This window comes from Lygodium microphyllum, chromosome 5 (genome assembly GCF_053477565.2).
Source record: "Lygodium microphyllum isolate KBCC chromosome 5, Lygodium_microphyllum_v1.1.10, whole genome shotgun sequence".
Taxonomy (NCBI): domain Eukaryota; kingdom Viridiplantae; phylum Streptophyta; class Polypodiopsida; order Schizaeales; family Lygodiaceae; genus Lygodium; species Lygodium microphyllum.
In genome coordinates this window covers 174,873,398-174,894,990 of record NC_141139.1, presented here as the reverse complement: position 1 = coordinate 174,894,990, position 21,593 = coordinate 174,873,398, and positions in this window count along the sequence as shown.

Sequence of the window (21,593 nt, the reverse complement as noted above, 5' to 3'; positions counted from 1 at the left end):
TAGATCGAGGTGTCTCCCCTTCGCTAGCAAAATTGATCTCCTTGACCTTGGCGGGTCCTTCAATTGGTTCACTTTTGCTGGCCCCTGCCGTTCAGCTCCTTCCCAGCAAGATCACTACCCTACTATCTCCTTTTTTGAATTTCTTGAATCGCTTTGGTAGGTCTTGTGGTTTTCGCTGCTCCTCTACCTGTGTTTTCTTAGGCAGCTTTCATCATTCCTCCCTTAGTCGTTCTTGGCACCTTAGGTGGACGAGTAGGTTCCCCTTGGTGCGCCTAGTCTTAGAAGGTTGAGGAAACTTAGGATCACTATTTGAGCTGACTTCCAATTTAGAATCAAACTCTCCATTTTTGCTAGAAGAGGGAGTCTCTCCTGGTGGTCGTAGCTCAGAAGGTGAGTCCGTTCTTAGTAGTGGCGTGTCACTTGGTTGGGAGCTAGGCCTGCCTGTTGGTAGTCAATTGCGCCCATGTGCTCCAACCAAGTTCGATCACAATACATGCACATGACTCATTTATCTATCATCCTAAAGGCATTCTACTTGCATGGTTTGGAGTCATGGTCTAGAGTCAACTCGTATTTGCTCGATTTTACACCCCCTAGTGTCATATTCTATAGTGTCCACTTCCCTTTCACTCTCATCACTAAAGGAATAGCAGTCTTCATATTCATCCATTAGAGTTATCCATGTCCGATTGCTCATCATTTTGCAAGTTTTGATATGTCTCTTCTTGTTGGTCGAGGACTAGGGCCCAATTGTATATCAAGTTTAAATCATGCACCTTGGACCACCTCCATTTAGGCTCATCCAAGAGATCTTGGAGTGGCTTGAGATTCATTGTTGGATTGCTAGCCAACTTGTCGGTCAGATATCCTAGGATCTCCAGGAGCTCTCGTCTATTGTTTGAGACTTGGAATGCGATAGGATTGGGTTTTTCACGTAAGCTTCTAGCTATGATGCAGGCTAGTACTAAGGGTGTGTCCTTGGGTTGTGTCCTTGGGCTTGCCAATCATCTTGATGGCTTGTTCGTACTCCTCATTATTAGAGAACAGCAAGTCGATGGTAGCAAAAACATGCTTCCAGTCTAGCTCATCCTCAGGACAAGGGATATACTTGGTTAAGGGCCCATAGGATTTTCTAATCTGGCCATTGTCGCCCTTTAGCATGGTGGAGATGGCATCTAGGTCAACCGGCATGGTCTCCCAGGTATCCATCTCTACCCTTACAGGCTCCGTTTGATTACCTAGGAAGATGAGACTGTTTCCCCAGTCTTCTATGACTCTCGCGTTGCGTATCCAGGGTTGGTCTAGCAGGATGTCATAGTCCACTCCCTTCATGACTATAAAGTCAACAGAGAATTAGACTCCTATGATCTTCACTGGCCAATTCTTTAATATGCCAAATGGTTTCACCTTCAATCTGTTAGCCAGTGTGACGTTGAATCTCGCAGTCTCCGGTGGGTTACCCCAAGTTTGGAGTACCACATGGCTTAGAGCACTCACTTCCACCCCCATGTCTATTATTCCCTTTCTTATGACATCTCCAAGAGCTAAGACTGGCATGTCTGTATGCATCTCTATGCCTTTCTAAAAAGCATTACATGCAAGGTTTAGGCATAGAGTGCAATGTTAGGCTCAATATTTGCATTTTTGTATCGTGCTCATGCAAGTCTGTGGCTACTTGCTCATTTGATTATTCGACCCACTGCTTCTCTTGCCATAGCATTGGATGCTGCCTAAGCAGGTGTTAACCCCAAGCCGAGAAGGCGGAAGAATGAATGAAAAATCAAAAAGAAGATGGAGAAGGAGCAAAGTCACGCAGGCAACTTCTAAAGCCAAGCCGGGGCCAAAGGCATAGTTTTAAATAAAAGGCGCCTCAAAAACTCCAAAAACCCGAGCAACCGGGTTCATGTCCTAGCAACGGACCGCTTATTGCTTCAAGTGTTCCAAGGGAGCTCTAATGGCTACCTCTCACATAGCTGATGCGCCATCGATCCTACAAGTGTAGTGAGCTTACCTTGATGCCGATATGAGTTGCCTTCTCTCTCTCACACACAGGTAGCTCCACGATCTTAGATGCTAGCTCAAGCATCCTCAAGCCTCCTCCATCTCCAAGCTCCATCAGCCATAGCCGCATGCGCAAGAGAAGAGAAGGGCAAAGAAGAGAAGAAGAGAAGAGGAGATGGTGAAGAGCTTCACCCTCTTGATCCCTCACTCTCACTCACTCACTCCCTCACACCCTCACACTCCCTCTCTCAAGAGTACACACAAGCAAGAAGAGGAGAAGAAGAGAAGAGCTCTTGTTAGCCACACACCAAAGAATAAGCTTACATTCACTTTTTGAACTTTATATATACAAACCCTAAAACCCCATGGGCACCCATCCCTTTTTACATGACAGGCCATTGTGGCAAGGTCCCTTTTTCTAATTCCCTCTTTTTGCTTCATGCCCTAGGTCTATATTCAACTATTCTTTTACAACTGGCACAGGAGGGATCCTGGCGCTCTCTTACAAGGGTTTTTGGAGTTTTTGAGGCACCTTTTATTTAAAACTACGCTTTTGGCCCCGGCTTAGATTTACAGGCCGCCTGCGTGTCTTTGCTCCTTCTCCATCTTCTTTCCGCTTTTTCATTCATTCTTCCGCCTTCTCAACTTGGGGTTAACAATAGGTCTCCTAAGCTTAGAGTCGTAGGGGTGGTCACCAACGTATTAAGGAGGTTTGCCTCTCTCTTAGCCCCACTATTCCTAGCCAATGGCCTTGACTAATCTACTAGCCCATTGCATTTAGACTTTGTCTAAGCAGCACTGCATGTGGTGTGGTCACATCCCTTGATTTTAGTCGTGGGGGTAGGGCTGGCATGCTGATGCTTGAGAGATCATCAATATGATCTTCTAGTATGGGCTTAGCATCTTTTAGGTGCTCTTGGGCTTCTTTCACCCACTTCTTCACCTTCTCGATGGCTTCTAGTTGGTGCTTCAGGTTGGGGTACTCCCTGACCTTAGCACTTCCCTTTTCAACTGTCTTTGGAGTCAACGTTTCTGCCTCTACGTCGGTGACTTTCTTTCTAACATGCAGTGTTGTGGCACTTTCGGTTTTGAGTGTGACCTTATTGTCTAGCCTTTTCTTCCTCTGTCTCTGACTCTTCTTTTCGACTGAGGTTGTGTCGAGGTTGCTAGGCCCTGGTAATGATATGCCAACCTGCTTTGTCTGTGCACGGGTCATGACATGCAATGGGATAGGTGTGGCCTCCCCATCAAGTGTCTTGACACCAAACAACCCCAATGGAACCAATGGCTCATTTGCCGAACTAGAGGATGGCTTCGGTCTAGGGCAATCAACAAAGAGATGAGTGATTCTGTACACAACGCATCTTAAGTCAGCCTTGTCTCTATTTGCTTGCTCCCTCTCGAGGCAGCATGAAGAAATGTGTCCTGGGTGATTGCAAGTCTAACACACGATTGCTCTTGTGTCATGCCCTCCTAGGCCTCTACCTCTCCCTCTACCTAACTCCATCACCGGCACTGATCGATAGTCCATAAGGATTGCATTGCCTTCTTCGTCATACAATACATAAGGGTGTACATAAGGCTCGTCATCATTCAGCTCCTCCACATAGTGGACTAGAGTGTCACTTGGTGAATGGGTTACATAGGGTCCAGGTGGTTTGGAGATACCTATAAGATTTATCTCCATCCTAGGGATGGTTGGCTTAGCATCATTAAGTGCTAGGAGGGCCAAGCCAATGAGGCTTCCCTTCCAAAGAAGTTCAGTGGCCTATTCGCAAGGTAGGGTTGATCGTAAGGCTGCGAGTATGAGAGTCTCTGAGGTAAATGATAATGCATAGTGTCATGGTTGAACCTACCGCTGTTAGCACAAGGTTGTGACCTGGGGTCCTGACACTCGGTTGGCAGGTAGTTCCCGCCCAATACATGCATTAGACATGTGGGCACATTGGTTGTCTCATCATCTCCTATAATTTGGTTATTTCCATCTTCATCTCTGTTAGCTCTTATCTTGAATCAGTGCCCTTCCCTTTATCTTAAGCGCTTGGGCCCGATCTCTCACTCGGTGTTGAAGCCCACTCAGAGTTCCTAACACTAGACTCTTCTTGATTTGAGCTTCTGGAGCTTCTCTCCTTGAGTTGATCATCCACTCTAATAACTTCCTCAAAGACCCTTGCCAATGCATCTTGCTACAGGATCGAGGTGCCGACTAAGGCTTTGTAGAGCCCTTCACTTCGTATTCCGTTAATGAATACTGTGAACACCACTCTTTTGGTTAGTCTCTCGCCCATAGGGATTCTCCTGAAGAGGCTCCTCACATGGGTTATGTAATCTTGGATGTCATCTTTCTCTCTCTGCTTGATGTTCATAAGTTGCACTAAAAGGTGATTGGAGTATCCAGGTTTGGAAAATCTCTTAATGAAGATCTAGACTCATGTACCAGGTCTGTCCCTTATCACCTAAGCACAGATCGAAAGCTTGTGAGAGTTGAGTGGGATCAGTGAGGCCGTTGGCCTCGCAGACCTGCTCGAACTCCTCCACAAAGCTGTACGGGTTGTCATTCGCTTGGTATTTTTCCATAGCTAATTCACTACCACGGGAATTTTCGATTGGCTCTTAGAGCCTTGGTTGACTCCCAACCTTGCAATGTTGTTAACGCTACAGCACTCTGCTCTGTTGTCGTGTTATCTAGCAGTCGTTTCATCAAAAGCTTGCTCAACGTGAGGTCGCCTTCTAGCGTTCTCTCACTCTCCGTCTAATTTCTACCTGCTAGGGTTAGCACTCTCTAGATCTCTCACATTTCCATGCTCTAGTGTAAGCTCCTAGTCTCCTGATCTTGGTTGTACACGACTATGCCTTGCAGAGCTTTGCATGCTAGCTTTCTCTCCTCCTCAAGATCCACGCTATGATATGGTTCGCAGGTTTACCGCAGTGTTCTAACCAGGTTTGAGCATCATATCTACTCATTCACTGCTGGATCACCTCAGGGAAGTCTCCTAGGTCAAGTTCTTCATACGGCCTAAGCTGCCCACTTCCATATCTAAGATTTCTTGTTCTGCCAAGTTTTCAATCAGGTTGATGAGGTCAGGTAGATCCACTTCACCAATAGTATTGGTCCTTGCTGCATTAGGCTTTTCAATCATGTTCTTCGCTTGGTCCTACCTTTGGGGATTCGATCGCTCATCTATGTCTTGGGATCTTCTCTTATTGGTGGGTTCCTTCAAGTTTTTATGTCTAAGTGAGCTTCTTGTTAATTACAAATAGTCCTTAACTTGCCCTCACTCTGTCTGTGTGTGCGTACTCTTTTCTGTGCACTGTGTGCAATCAGGCTTTTAGTTTTTCTTAAGTGTGTTTCAAGCGCTAGAAATCAAAATGGGTGAGAAAACAAAGTGTCTAAGCGGCTCGTACACTCTCATGTATGGGTTTGGCCTGATAGGCTTGTCCTCGACGGTGTATAGGTTTTTTCTCTGCGCCTCCCACTCACTCAAGATTCGTTTGGGGTTTGTGGCTTTGCTTGATTGGGTCGCTATGTAATCGACTAGCGTCATCTTTACATCTACGTCTCATCGATTCTTCTATTCCTTGCGCCAAAAAGGCGTTTCAAGTGTTTGTATGGCCTTCGGAACTTTGTATAGCCAGTGTCTAGGTGGGTCTGATCTAGAAGTTAAAAATTTTGGGAAAAATCAGATTCGGCCCAACAGGTCCGAATTGCAGGGGCTGAGAGTACGACTCGAGCAGGTCAAATGGCCAAGGACGAGAGAATTGGGCCAAACTGGGACGGGCCGAGTGGGTGCAATGTCCGAGTCTGAGGGTCGAGTGGCCAGACAGGACTAGGCCGGGCAGCGAGGCAATTGGAAGGGCTGAGTACCTAATCTGGTCAAGTGTACAACTTGGACAAGCCGAGTCTAGATGGCTCAAGTGGCTACGTGTTCTAACGTGCCAAGATGACTCGACAGGTCAAATGGTGGAAGACGAGTGGCAAAGGGCCGATTGTGGAACTCAGTCCAAGATCGAGCCACTCAAACGGCCAAATATGGTGCGTTTTTAACCAAAATGATGTAAAATTCATTGCGTCGAGTGATTCAAAGCTTCATATTTGTCTAGTACTTCTAGGTCCCATCTATGCATGAAGGAGAAGGTGTGGGTATACCTGTAGTGGGAAACAAACTTGTCAGCGGAAAGATCGAAGTGAATCCATATAATGAAGCTCTCTCTCTCTCTCTCTCTCTCTCTCTCTCTCTCTCTCTCTCTCTCTCTCTCTCTCTCTCTCTCTCTCTCTCTCTCTCTCTCTCTCTCTCTCTCTCTCTCTCTCTCTCTCTCTCTCTCTCTCTCTCTCTCTCTCTCTCTCTCTCTCTCTCTCTCTCTCTCTCTCACACAACCAGGGTTTCAAATGAGCTCTCCCTTGTCCTCTTGGCTCTTAAACCCCCTTGCTAGCAAACGTCTTGCTACTCCTAATCCCTCACTTGTCGACCTTAATCCCCTTGAACACTCTTTCTTCCTTGTTTTTCTTAATTTGTGCCCTGTTTGGTTTTGTTTTACTACAGCAAACTCTACTCTTTTCCAATCGGATTTCTTAGTCCTAACCTTTTCTAAATGCAACAAGAATCAAAAGCAAAGCATTGAACTGATTTCTCCTACTCTCCTAATCATCAAACCATCAAAATAATCAAAATACTTACTTGTTGTGAAGATTTAAAAAACCAAAACTTCCTACCTATCTCAAGCTCCGGTTCTGACCCAAATTACGCAAAAGCGGCAACTTCACAGAAGATGAAACCCTTACTTTGTTGCTCGATTTGAATCGCGCAAGTGCTCAAGCTTGAATCCGTCAGTCCCAGCAATAGAACCAAATGTAATGAGCTCATGCTCAACCGCCAAGACCCATAGACTGCCTATTCATTCAAGCATTTCAAGTGAGCACCTATGGTTATCTCTCACCTAGCTGATGCACCTTCCACTACTGCGGTGTAGTAAGCTTGCCACCTCGATGCCCGAATGAGTTGCCTCCTCCCTCAAGCATACCGGTAGCTCCACGATTCTTGATGCAGCATCCTCAATCCTCCACCTCCAACTAGTGGAGCTCCCCTTCTGTAATGTGGTGGTCTATTCCCTAGGTAGTAAGGCTGATTGTATGGCTATGGGTATGGCAACAGCCTCAATAATTGGTAATGCATTTCATCAAGGTCAAACCTACTGCAATTGGCACAGGGTCTTTATCTAGGATCCATGCACTCAATCAGAAGGTGGTTTCCTCTATAATGTAGGCATTGCACGTGAAGTCGTGTGGACCTTCTCATCATCTCTTGAGGCCTAGCCAACTCTAGCTTCACGTCTACCAACACTTGGCTCTTGGCTCTGGTTGACACTATTTCCCTTGTCTTGAGTGCTCTGGTTGGAACTTTTGCTAACGTCATAGCTCTTTTTGAGATTTTAGAGGCAGTGTTGTCTCAAGTTGTGGATCTTGAGCTCCTCTCCTTGAGTAGGTCATCCACTCGTATGACTTTTTCAAAGACCCTAGATGGAACATCCCCTTGTAGCGTTTAGTTGCTTGTTGAGACTTCAAGCTCATTATCATGTGTGTGACCGAAAATATCTTAGGTGTGTCCAGTTGTACATGTGTGGGACATTTAATAAGTCGGGTTAGTTAGTGTGACATAACCAGAGTTAGTCATGGTTAGAGTCATGGTTAGTGAAACCTAGTGTATGACTTACTCTTGAGTAAGTGTAGAATAACAATGGAATGATGGAAGAAGAATGTGAGCATGATTTAGCTCTCAGTTACTCTCCTCTATCTGTGTCTCATTCTTCGAACATGGTATCAGAGCCATGAACCATGGAATTGGAGCCCCGAGAGGAACACCAAGGAAAAAGGAATTCTCTTGCAAGAAAATCTATCTTGTAACATCAACAAGCTTGTTTATCATGTTTCATATGATCACAATGAAGAAAAGAACACCAGGCACAACAAATCTTCATGCAGCATCATGTAGATCTCCCACGGTTTTAATAGAATCAACCATATTCTTCAATATCTTCACAAAATCCATCAATAGAACAAAGAAAGCAAAGGAATACACCATCTTTGAATGGAAATACATCACATAGTATTCGTTTTCAATATCTTCATAGTCTTCTCTCTCAATCTCTCATATACAATCACTTTGTTTGAGTAGAATTGGCTATCTCTGACTCTCTCTCTCTCTCTCTCCATCAATAATACATCATGTCCTCACTACAATCTCTCAAAAATCACTCTCAATAGTCACTCTTAGGTCGTGGATACCCCTCCCAAGAGGTATGTCTGATATGAAGAGTCACCAGAGCCACTACAGTGTCTTTTCATAGCTCACTACTGTCACTTCACTCTAGTCTTCACTTGAGTCTTTAGCAGCTACTTCTTCCACTTCTTTTAGCTCTTTTGCACTTGTATTCACCTCTTTCCAAGGCTAGAAAACTTTCCCAAAGTCACACATACATTCCACAGAACACTCACAGAAGCATACAGAACAGTCTACAGAACAGTACCAGAACAGAACAGAAGCAGAACAGAAGCAGAACAGAAGCAGAAGCTCTACAGAAGATCTACAGAAGGTCATCAAAACTACATAACTCATTCTCAAACCATTTCAAACTCTCACAAACCATTCAATAAACTTTCACAATATCTCATTCTTCATCAATCAATACTCCATCCCTCCTTACAGAAGACAATCAGAACAAAACAGACCAAAACAGAGCAAAACAGAAGGTATACAGAACCAATCAGAACCTATCAGAACATCACAGAACCACCAACAAACATCATGACCTTCCAAAACACCATCATTATCATCCAAAACACTCTCAAACCACTTCCAAATCAATCAATCATCTCATAAAATCAACCATTCAGCTCTCAAAAACAACAAAAATCAGCCAAAAAACAAGTCATTTCAACACTCAACATATCCCCACACTTAATAAGGAAGCGTCCTCGCAACCCAGGAAAAAGGGAATACAAGTTCAGGGAAAAGCTCAACTTTGATCTTCCATATCTTCTCACAAAGAATCCATCCACCACGACCCCAACTTATAACCTGTTTCTGATAGAAAAATACAAAGAAAGGAAAACTCTTTATGCATTAACACTTCTTATCAAACTAAAAATCATAACAAATTTGTAAAGGATATAAGAGTTTGCTTCTTCTTCATCTGCATCTTCTTCAATTCTCCAACCACGACCCCATCACCACAAATCTCCAAAACGTAGCTCGTACACGAAATTCCATAGGAAACCACCACGTTCGTTTGACATAAATAAACTCACAACACAAACACTAATACACAACACAACCATCTGAATGACTCCTTCAAAAAGAGAGTTGTTCATTAAAAGCTTCAACCATACATTGGAAAGATATCAATGAAGATGATCCCTCTTAAAAGATTGATGTTGTCGGAATCGATCCATAGATAAGGATTCATCTACAAAGTTTTTGGGAGGATTTTGAAAAAATTGGAGACAGCACATCCTTTCCAACAGGACCAAGTATCTGCTAGGCAAACAGAGGGCATGAAAATACAATATCTCCAGCTGTTGGGAATCAATGCTCGCATTGACATTCATACACAACTTTGGAATAGGCTTTGAATCAGTATGAGAGTGCCTATGCATATACGCCAGGTACCAAGCAAAGTGAGCAGTTAATCTCACTGAGGGATCTGCAGACTGTGAATACTGCTGGGCAAAATGAACATAGTTCTGATAAGCTTGACTAGAAGCTGTCCATTCTCCTGGAATTACTGGCCAATTGATCTGCGGTCCTGTAAGGCAATCATCCGAACTCCATCCCCTTCTTCTAGAAATCTGATTATCAAACCCGTCACAGTCACTAACCAACTGAGGTGGTTGAGATATGGAAGTGTTAGGAGAGGGTAGTGGAATAAGGGAAAGTGGATGAAGGGAAGGATAGGAAAAATCATAAAAGGAAGAAAAGGTAAAAGAAGGAGTGGCAGAAATTTGTAGGGAATCACTAAGGAACGGTGTTAACTGATAAATAGGAAATGTGGAGGGTACATTAATGGAGGGAGAAGGACAGGGTGGAGAAGGGGAAAATACCCTATCCTCAATAAAGGAACAGTAAGTGAAAATAGGAATTTGAGGGAAAGATGAAGGTTGGAAAAGAAGGGGTAAAATTATTGTGGAATTAGACTGACAAAGGGAAAGATATATAGCATAGCGGTGAGCCATTTGTTGGTAATAAAGGAGGGTAGGAACAGAAGGTCCCAGAAGAGATCGTCTATGATAGGCATCAAAGAAGGTAGCATCAAACGGATTATGTTTGGAAAGAAAGGTTAAGAGATCCATCCTCAGTTGGTTAGTACTCTGGGCAAAGGTAGGAGCTGTGTTTTGTCTTTGATTGAGGACCACTGAATCAATCATGGGATGCCACGAATTATCATGACAATCAGTCACTTTGGAGGAATAACTCTGGAACATGTCAGCTATGCGCAACTCCAAATGATTGACATACAAAACAGCCTGTAAGACCACATCCCCCACATACCATGCCATATCTACCTCATCTGGAATTAACAAGTCTCCTCGTAGATACATGTATGACATCAACATGGTGTCTGGTGTGACAGAATCTTCAAAGACCATTCTGACTACCTCTGTCAACAACTTAGCAGACCAAGCCCCACTCCAGCCATCCTCTGGAAAAGGTAAATCCATCGTGGAAAGCTTCATGTAGAAGACCAACTTCTGTAAGTGGTAGTGGACAAAGAAAGAATGGTCGAGTAAGACATATTCCTGAAACTGCTCAAAGGTAGACCATAACAAGTCCATTCTAGACTGTAATCTTTCCACTTTATCTTGGAATAGAGGGCACAAAGTAGCCTGTCTCTGAAGAGCAGCCAAGTCCTGCTGTGAAAGAGAAGGAATCAATGGAACATTAGGGCTTGGAGGAACAGAGCGGGACTTTGCAAGCTGATCTTGCAACTGCTGGATTTGGGAGGCTTGGTTGGCCATTGTGTCATTAGCAGTCTGTAAAGCTGAAAGCTTGTCATCTAAGATAGCTTGGAATTCCTTCGCTTCTCTGGACATCCTCTCCTTCTCGTTTGAAAGGCTAGTAACTTGTGATTGAGCCTCTAATAACTGGGTCTTCAATGAAGAAATCTCATCGCTTTGGGTGGCAACCAGTTGGGTTTGTTGTTCCATTTGCTTAAATAAATCTGCTATGGTATCCTTAGCAGAAGCTAACTCAGATGTTGCCTTATGCAACTGGTCCTTAGACTGCATGAGTTCTTCATAAAAGGACGCGTACAGCTGTTGAACACAGGCTGTCACTGACAACTCAATGGAACTTTGAATATCCTTGCAGAGGAAAGGAATGGCATCTCCTGAGACGAGACTGTTCAAGGAGGGAACTGATATGTCCAATGATCCTTCTCGATGTGCTCTGAATAGGTTATTACAAGTGAGATACCCAGGGAGTTCACTGCCAGAGGTAGCAGGGATAGGCACCTAGGGAAGTACAAAAGGAGCTTTATCCGCTACCCTCTTCAAGCGTTTGCACTGTATGACCAGGGGAGGCAGAGAATCATCATCCTCTATGTCAATGGGTTCTGACTCTTCTGAAGGTGGAGGAGGAGATACTGGATCTAAGGGAGGAGGTGGAGGCACAGTCTTCTGTAAACCTGAATAGGTCAAGAAGGCAGACAAATATGATCCATACGTAACATTGGTAACATTACCCCTAGTGACTTTAACGAAATGCTGATCCATTTTAGTGAGGAGGTATGTGCTCCAATCAATAGCAACTCCTTTCAACACCATCCTGGAAGCTGTGAAAAGCTCTTTGGACAAATAATGGGATGGCGTTTTGGCAGGCATAAACCTGTCCTGAAGGAACTGACAGAGCGTCTTCCATACGGGATCAGTGATCATAGAAAAGGAAACTCCTGAAGAGTTTATCACCTTCTTAACATCGAGGATTTCCCTTGTCTGCTTTTGCAACAGCTTCAGAATCTCTTCATTAGAGAAAAGCTGACGAGTGGTCACAAAAGGTCCACCTTTGAAGGGAAGAGACAGAGCCTTCCCTAAGCCTCGAGGTGTCAAAGTCATAGACATTCCTTGGACTAATCCTGTCTTCTTGCTGTAAGAGGCCAGGAACTCATCACATAACGACGGATCCTCTAGAAGCAATGGAAAAGGAGTGGTCACAAAAGCAGCAAGTCCCGCCTTTATGAGAGGCTCAAAAGTAAGTAGGGAAGAGTAATCCCTACTAACTAATGGGACGTACTGGATAGGGGGAGGAGCATGAGAAGGCGCCATTCAGATGGTTACACACACATCACAAACACAGACAATCAAGGAGAATGCCTGCAAAGCAACAGACAAAAAACCAAGGATAAGAGAATAACCAAACAAGAAAACGTGACTCGACCAACTAACCCCAAGCAAACCACATCCTAGGAGAAATTTGACATGACCTTGAGACAAATGCGACCGAAAGCTTCATGTGATGCATCAGACAAACACCCAAAACCCCGTATCAGGCAACAAAAGAAAAAAAAAACTGCATACCGTACCCTTAACCGGAACTAAGACAGTAAACCAAAACAATACCACATCCGACACATATCAAGACTATATCTGTGATAAACCAAGACTGGACCATGGAAAATAACACTAATGACTGCGCATACCCATCCCACGAAACGGTTCATTAAAAAGGGGAATTAAGTGCAGTGAGGGGGAATTAATTTAATGAAGGGTTGATTTTAATCAATTATTAAAAATGGGTGAATTTTTATTTGGTGATAAACCTTAGCAAGAAAACGGCGGTTCCTTATTATAAATGAAATTACCAATTATTAGGTTAAACCGGTGCATTAATTCGATTCCTGAACTTCGATACCCGACTGGGTCTCTAAATGCAATTCATTGATTACAAATTAAGGTGATGTGGAGCACTTTTTTGCCAGCGCGTGCTCATGTGACAGCTGGTTTATTTTAATTAAAATTTTAAAGTGCCTCTGTAGCGTACGTAGCATGTGCTAAGTGAACGGCTGGTTTATTGTAATTAAAAAGAATGTGTATGTTGAGCGCGAATGCGCGTGGAAACTGTGGGTGAATTAAAGGGTTCATTTTAACAATTAATTTGTGATTAAGGGGGAAAATGAAAATAAATAAAACACATAAAATAAATACCTGGAAGGGGTGTGTATGTAATGCAGAAATGCGCACGGAAGAGTCCCCCAAAAGAAGTGAATCCAGTAAGGAAAAAGTAAAGATCACTGATGAAACAAGAAACACAACACCTTAGCGGATGTGTGGATTTGGTTTGTGTTGGTTTTTTATTTTTATTTTTTATTATTTTTATTTTTTTATTTTTTTTGTGTTAAGTTGTGATTATTTATGGTTGAATAAATGGAAAATGATCAAGGGAGGTGAGGGGAATTTTTTAGAATTTTTTGAGAATTTCGTACTATTTTTAAATGAATTTTCTACATTTATTGGCAATTTGGGGGATGAATTAGGAAATATTTAATTTTCAGAAATTGTAGGGTAGGTAATGGCCAGCGGACAAACTCCCACAAATTGGCAAAAAGCAAAAGGAATTTTTAGAAATTGTTTTGAATTTTTTATTCAAAAATTAATTTAGAAATTAATGAAATCACATAAATCATATTAATCAAATAAGTCAGGTAAGAATAAGTCAGTTAAGTCTGGTTAGTGTGGGTAAGTCATGGTAGTCTAACTAAATCAAGTCAGGTTAGGTTAGTCAGGGTAGGTTAGTCAACTAGGGTTAGGGTTAGTAAATAGGGTTAGGGTTAGTAACTAGGGTTAGTAAATTAGTGGTTAACTAGAGTTAAGTTAGAGGGAACTAATGTTAAGTTAAATGGAATTAACTAAGGTTAGTGATTAACTAACCAAGGTTAGTGACTAACCTTAGTAGGGTTAGTGGAGGAGGTGGTTAGAGGAAGTAGTGGTGGTGGTGGGGGAGGAGAAGAGAGGTGGTGGCGAGCGTTTCGGCGGGCGACAGGCTAGCGCCCAGGCGGCGACAGACTCGGCAGGGCGGCGGCGGTGACGCAGGGCGACCAGGCGGCGACGACGTCGTCCGGCGGCAGCGGGCAGCTTCAACGGCCAGCGACGGCGGACTCTACAGGCGGGGCGGCGGCGGTGACTCCACGCGACGGCGACGGGCGTCCAGGCGGCGACAGCGGGTGGCCCACGGGGGAGGGGACGGTGCTGCGGGAGGGCACGGCGGCCAGGGACAGGAGGCGGGGGAGGGAGGGGAAGAGGAGGGAGGAGGAGCAGATGGTGGAGAGGGAGGAGGTGACGATGGAGGGGAGGGAGAAGAAGAGAAGGTGGGGGAAAATGGAGGAGGAGGGGAAATGGAGGAGGAGGGAGAAGGTGACGATGGAGGGGAGGGAGAAGATGACGATGGAGGGGAGGGAGAAGAAGGAGATGGAGGAGTACGCAGGGAGAAGAGGGAGATGGAGGAGAAGGTGGTTGGGGGGAAGGGGTGGGCGGGCAGGGTGGGGTGGGCAGGGTGGGGTGGGCAGGTTGGGGTGGGCTGGGGGTGTTGGGCAGGTTGGGGTGGGCTGGGGGTGTTGGGCAGGGTCAAAAAGGGGGTGGGTAGGGGGTGGACAGGGGGTGGGCAGGGTTAAAAAGGGGGGTGGGTAGGGTCAAAAAGGGCGTATCCCCGTCCCGCGCACGTGCGCGGGGCGGGGTAAAAAAAATTTTTGCCGTGACGAGATTGAAATGGCACTGGGATGACGGTACGGGTTATGCGGACACGACCGGGGCGCGTGGAGACGCGTAAAATCGAAAAAGGGCGCGTTCACGCGCAAAACGGGCGCGCGAATACACGTAAAAATAAAGAAAAATTAATAACTCCCAATCCGGACGTCAAAACGAAATAGCGTAAAAACAAAAAGTGGGCAGGACGACATGGGAAAAACAAGGAAAATACGGGACGGAGGTTCCGGGGGGGAAAGGACGGTCACGTGCAAAAAACACAAAAAACAAACCAAAAAACGCGATTAAAAATTAATATCGAAAAATCCGTGCATCGGAATGAGGTGCAGAAAAAAGGAAAACTGTGCAGAAAGATGTGCCCGACAATTCTATCACATCAAAACATAATTCTGACGGAGATAAGACGCGTTCACATGGGAAAAACCCAAAAAACAAACCCGAAAATGGGATCGGAAATTAATATCGGACGAAGCGTTCACCAGAATGACATGCAGTATGAAGGAAAAATGTTTGCAAAAAGGAGTGGCACAGGGGTATCATGTTAAACCGCAGTTCCGGTGGAAGTAGGAGGGGTTCACATGTGAAAAACACCAAAAATACGCCCAAAAATATATTTAAAAATTAATAATAATAAATCTGGAAGTCGAAAGAGGGGGGAGGAAAAAGGAAAAAGGTAGGGGAAGGCACAGGGGACACGGTTGTCAAATCAAATTGGAATTCCGATGCAAATAGGGCAGGTTCACATAGAAAAATATCAAAAATACACACGAAAAAATCGTGAAAACCCGGAAAATTAATAACGGACAAACCGTGTAGCGGAATGATGCGGAATAAAAAGGAAAAATGTCAGGGGAAAAGTGGTGGTCAGGGCTATGACATCAAAGCATGGTTCCGAAGCAAGAAAAGTGCGTTCACATGGAAAACCGGCTAAATTACGTAAAATGCTTCAAAAATTAATAACTCAAAAACCGTGCACCGGAACAGGGGTAGGTAAAAAGGAAAAATGGTCTGTTCAAAGGGAGGAATAGGGCTATAAGGTTGGATGTGGACTTCGGTGAACGTAGGGTGCATTCACATGGAAAGACCTCAAAATTAGGGAATGAAGGAAAACGGCAAGGGAAGAGCCCCAAGGGTAGGTGAAACATAAACGGGTGGGTGGAAAGGGAGCCCCGTAGGGTAAAAGCAAGTCAAGGCATTCATGCATGAGCAGGGTAAGGCAGATGCAGAAAGGTATGCACGGTAGACGCGCAGGGACGCGTCCCCACACTTAAGACCTTAACGGATAGGGTTAACCGAGCAACAGGGACCTAGGACCATGCCACAGACCATCCACTAACGTCCCCACACTTAAAACATGACCAGCACTGAGAAACAAAAGTTGTAGGGTTAGAAAAACTTGGCCCATTTTGTTGAGGATCAAAGTAAGAGTGAGTGTTGATGGCACGTCCAGTGTTGTTGTCGGCGTCTGGAGGTACCAAGGCATCTTCTCGGCACACGTCCGTCATGGAAGGGACCACGCGGCAACACCCAGGGAGGTAGCTGATGGAAGGAATCACAGGAAATTCATCGATGATGAGGGATACTACACTCAACTCACAATCACTCAATTGAAATGAAAGAACAGTCACTCGCCCCATGACTAATATCACTCGAGGAAGAATGATTAAAACCCATATCTCATACCCGGTTTAGAAATCGACAAGGGGGAATGGTGCAGAAAGAGTATGCCAGGGTGCATAGTTGATGGTGCATTAGTGCGTCCAACCCGTCTGGCATAAGTGCAAGGAGGAAGGCAAGGGAGCCTTATGGTGCAGTGTACAGAACAGGGTGAAGTGTCTTGTGATGACGGCAAAAACCCATCCCGTGGGTGCATAGGGAAACGGGAACATACCTGACTCCAAGTGTCGTAACGTCCCTCAATCTCACCTCTCGGTAATTGATTGAAGAAACTCCAGTCACACTCATCCCACCCTCTGTCTCACTCTCTATTGATAGATATAGGAGGGCAGCCTTTTCCTAAAACCCATTGATGTAATCCTCACAGTCACTTGTGCAAAGGTTGTATGCCTTGTGCGCATTTGATGGTGCAACAGTGCATCCCGCCTTGTGCCGGCATACGGTGCAAGAAGGAAGGCCAGGGAGCCTTATGGTGCAGTGCACAGAAAGAGGCCCATCCCGTGCGTGCAACACTTCATTCACACTACTCACCTCTCATTTGATTTGAAGGGAAAAGACTGGTCTCTCGCCCCACCCTCTGTCTCACGCTCTGTTGATAATTATAGAGGGCAACCATACTCACTTCCCCATCCGGTTAGGATGAAAACTCACATCACTCGATTGTTTGTCGATGAAGACCGCTTCGTCAATTGTTGAAGAGGCGTACCCAGGGAGGTAGCCATCAAATCGAACGTTGTGTTGAATAGGACATGTCATCTGCTAGAGGACAGATAGTCACTTTGCAAAGAGACCCAGGACACAGCGTACCAAGGGAGGCAGCTTCGGAATTGGATCCTGGGAATATCAATTAATGAATCCCTTTCTGAACTGCTGGGTGTTGCCACCTTTTCCACAGCCAGCTTCCCGCCCAAGGGTGTTTATCACCTTTTCTTGGAACGAGGCCTGCTATGACAGGGAATTGCTTCCTTTTCTCTCATAACAGATTTGTTTGTTTGTTGTGTTTTTTTTTTTCTTCTTTGTGTGTGTGTTTTTTTTTTCCCCTATTCCCGAGGGTGTTTCCACCTTTTCCCGAAGAATAGGTCGGCATGACAAGGACCTAAGTCCTTTTCTCCCATGACCGATATGTTTTGTTTTTTTTTTCTTCTTCTCTTTTTTTTTTCAATATTGAGCAAGGGCATGGTAGAAAGACCATTTGTCAGAACCCACCTCGCCACTATCGCTGGTGGAAAATAGAGGATAAGAGATCAAGGCTGAAAAGGGGTTTTGAGGGGACAGAGGATTGCGTCCACTTCATCAGGAGTGATTGAAGAACGGCTATCAGAAGTAACATCATAAGAAGTATAATGCCGTGCCAACGAGGGAAAGGATCAAGTGTCCGTAATTGTCAAGATCCCCAAGGAGGAAAGTACTTCTTCAGGCGATATCCATTAATCAGAAAGGGATCATCAGAGGCATCCAGGGTCTGCACTTGTACAGAGCCATTAGGGTTGACGGCAAGTACCTTATAGGGGCCCATCCACCGCTGTTGAAGCTTGCCAGGAAACTTGCCAAAGCGTGAATCATAGGCTAGGACCAAATCACCCTCTTTGAACTCCTTGTGCTTGATGAAGCTATCATGGTAAGCCTTGCGTCGAGCTTGCATGGCTTCCATGCACTGGAGAGCCATCCTGCGAATTTCGTCCAAACATTCCAAGTGCAGGAGACGGCGTTGCAGTGAATCATCATCCCCCAAACGCTCTTTGATAGCCACTCTCAAAGAGGGTAATTCCAATTCAACAGGAAAAACAGCTTCTGTTCCATACACCAACTGGAAAGGTGTCTGTCCCATTGCTGCTTTATGGGAGGTTCTGTACGCCCAGAGGGCCTCTGTAAGTCGATCGTCCCAATCACGACGATGTGCGGCGATTGTTCTTGTCAGGATTGAGCAGAGGATGCGATTGGTGACTTCGACTTGGCCGTTGGCTCTGGGGTAATAAGGAGTGAACTTGCGATGGCGGATCTTATACAACTCTGTCAACTCTTCCATGACTTTGTTGAGGAAATGAGTGCCTCTATCACTTACCAGCTCTAAGGGACTACCAAAACGGGTGATGATATTCTCGTACATGAACAGGGCCACGCTGTTACCATTGTCCCGCTTGAGGGCTTTAGCTTCACACCACTTTGTGGCATAATCTGTACATACGAGGATGTATCTGTTCTGTTTCCTCCTAGTGGGAGGGTCGATCGAACCTACGAAGTCAATACCCCACTTCTCAAACGGCTTCAAAGGAAGGATAGGTTGCAGTGGCATGGCACTTGTCTTCGTGGGTTTCCCCATTCTTTGACAAGCATCACATCTTTTACAGTAATCATAGGCATCCTTATGAATGGTAGGCCACCAATAACCTGCTAGCAGAGCCTTCCTGGCTGTAGCTTCTCCTGCAAAGTGACCTCCACATGGCTCATCGTGGCAAGCCTTCAGAACAATCCCAATCTCTTCTCCTGCAACACATCTTCTGAGCACTTCATCTTTGCCTTTCTTGTACAGTGCACCGCCTAGCAGGGTGTAGGGGGCTGATTCTAGCATGAGCTTCTTCCTTTCCCGACTAGAAATACCATGAGGGTACTATTGGGTTGCCAGCAGATTTGCAATGTCTGCATACTAGGGAGTTACAGTTTCTACCAAGAATAGGGAAGAATCAGGGAGGTCTGGATCATCCTGCTCCTCGTCTGCAGTTTGTGGGATACGCAACAGATGATCAGCCAGAACATGGGAACGACCAGGCTTAGTAATCACCTCAAAGTCGAACTCTTGGAATAGAAGGAGCCATCTCATCATTCGTCCTTTCACATCTACTTTGTTCATCAGGAAGGATAGGGCCTCATGATCCACATAAAATTTAAAGTGGGTAGATAGGAGGTAATGGCGAAACTTCTCTAGGGCAAACACCATTGCCAAGCACTCCAGCTCGGTCACTGTATAGTTCCGTTCCCTATCAGTGACTTTTCGGCTTGCATAATAGATCGGTTGATCCAGCTTCGAGGAGCCCTTCTGGCAGAGGACAACACCTAAACCTTCAATTGATGCATCAGTGTGTACATGGAACTCTTTCGTCCAATCAGGAGGTTGCAGAATGGGTGCTTCTATCAAACACTGCTTCAGAGTGTGGAAGGCTTTGTCACATTCTTCCGTCCAAGTAAACTCTACATCTTTCCTCAGAAGCTTGTGCAAGGAAGTTGCCTTTGTCGCAAAATGGGCTATAAACCTTCTGTAGTAACCCACATGGCCTAGGAATCCCCTCAACTGTTTGAGGTTGGTGGGTGCTGTTAGAGCTGCAATCTTTTCGATCTTTGCAGGGTCTGTTGATATCCCTTGTGCAGAGACAATGTGGCCCAACAGGACTCCAGAAGAGACCCCAAAGATGCATTTGTCGGGGTTGAGGGAAATCCCATACTCCCGGCATCGGTCAAAGCATTGTTCCAGGTGTTCCCAGTGTTCACGGATCGAACTATAGACACATAAGTCATCTAGATATACCTCAATAAAGTCGTGTAGATGATTTTGAAATGCGGCCATCATGACTCGTTGGAAAGTAGCAGGGGCATTGCAGAGCCCAAATGGCATCACTCGGTAAGCGTAGGTTCCCCATTCTGTGGTGAAGGTTGTCTTGGACTGGTCCTCTTCTGCGATTTGGACTTGGTTGTATCCACTGAATCCATCCAGAAGGGAATAAAGCTCATGTCCTGCCACTGTGTCCAACAGTTGGTCTGTGAAAGGAATAGGAAAATGATCCTTCTTCGTCTTGGAATTAAGCTTTCGGAAATCCACACATATTCGCAATTTGCCATTCTTCTTGGGTACAACCACGATGGGTGAAACCCATTCACTATTTGCCACTGGATAGATGAACTCCGCTTCCAGAAGCTTCAGCAGCTCCGCTTTCACCAATGTGGAATAATTCGGATTCATTCGCCTTTGTCGTTGCCGTACTGGCTTGGCATCAGGCTCCAAGTCAATATGATGTTGACATATTGTGGGATCAATCCCCTTTAGGTCTTTGTAGGACCACGCAAACACGTCCAAATTCTCTTTCAACAAGTTGTACAAGGTTGACAACTCCTCTTCTGGGAGGCTGCTACCCACCTTCAAGTGGCGTTCAGTGCCTTCTGCATCCACAAAGGTTAACTGCCTTTCACCTTCTACTTCACGGATGAAGGTCCCACGGACTACTTCTGGGTAGAGATCCGACTCCTTCAAGGGAGTGGTGTCCTCTTCTGATGTCCCACTAGAACCAATTTCTTCTTTTGGTGGAGACTTAGGTTGCTCCTTAAGATATTGAAATGGGATTAAGGCTGTTTCGGGTTTGGTTTCAAGATTAATTACCTCTTGGCTTGAAGACTCATCTTCTGATGATACATCCAGGAACGTCACATAACAGGGACCCTCTGATGCCGGTTGGGTTTGTGGGACTGGTGCTTGTTGGCACGGTGCATCATCATCATCTTTCTTCGGCAAGGATGGGTGAGGACGGCATGAGCCACTGTTAAAAGACGGCTTGTTCTTCTTAATCCATGTCTTATAAAGGTTTTGCATATGAGAAGATCCATTTACTAGACCAAATGGTACCATTACCATTCTGTCCCATAGCATGAGCTCATCGGCTTCTGATGCTTCTGGAACTTCTTCCTCAAATGTATCCTCTTCAGGTGGGATAGATTCTTCTGGCTCACTTTCATCACCTTCTTCGTCCATATCATATTCATCCTCTTCTGTTTCTGTCTCTGTCTCTGCTTCTGCTTCTGCTTCTGCTTCTGTTTCTGTTGGAGCTCTGTAATAGAAGAACAGATTCTATGTTTCCTCTCCTGTCTCTGTCTCTGCTTCTGCTATGGCCATGTAACAGGGAGAGCAGTACATCCATGCTTCTATCTCACTATCAGAAGTGATTTCATAAGTCATTCCCGGTTCAGGCAGGAAGTATTCACCCATTGATAATGGCTTTGCATCTTTTGGAAGTCGACTTACAGTATCCACTGTTAAGGAATGTGCCACTATTTTCTTGGGAAGGATCTGTTTGACAGCATCTTCGTCTGCTGATGTTCCATCTGTAGCCTCATTAGGGGAATCAGAAGATAATTCCAAGGAGGTGGATCCATGTCCTTTTTGAGAACCATACAGTTTCAGCAC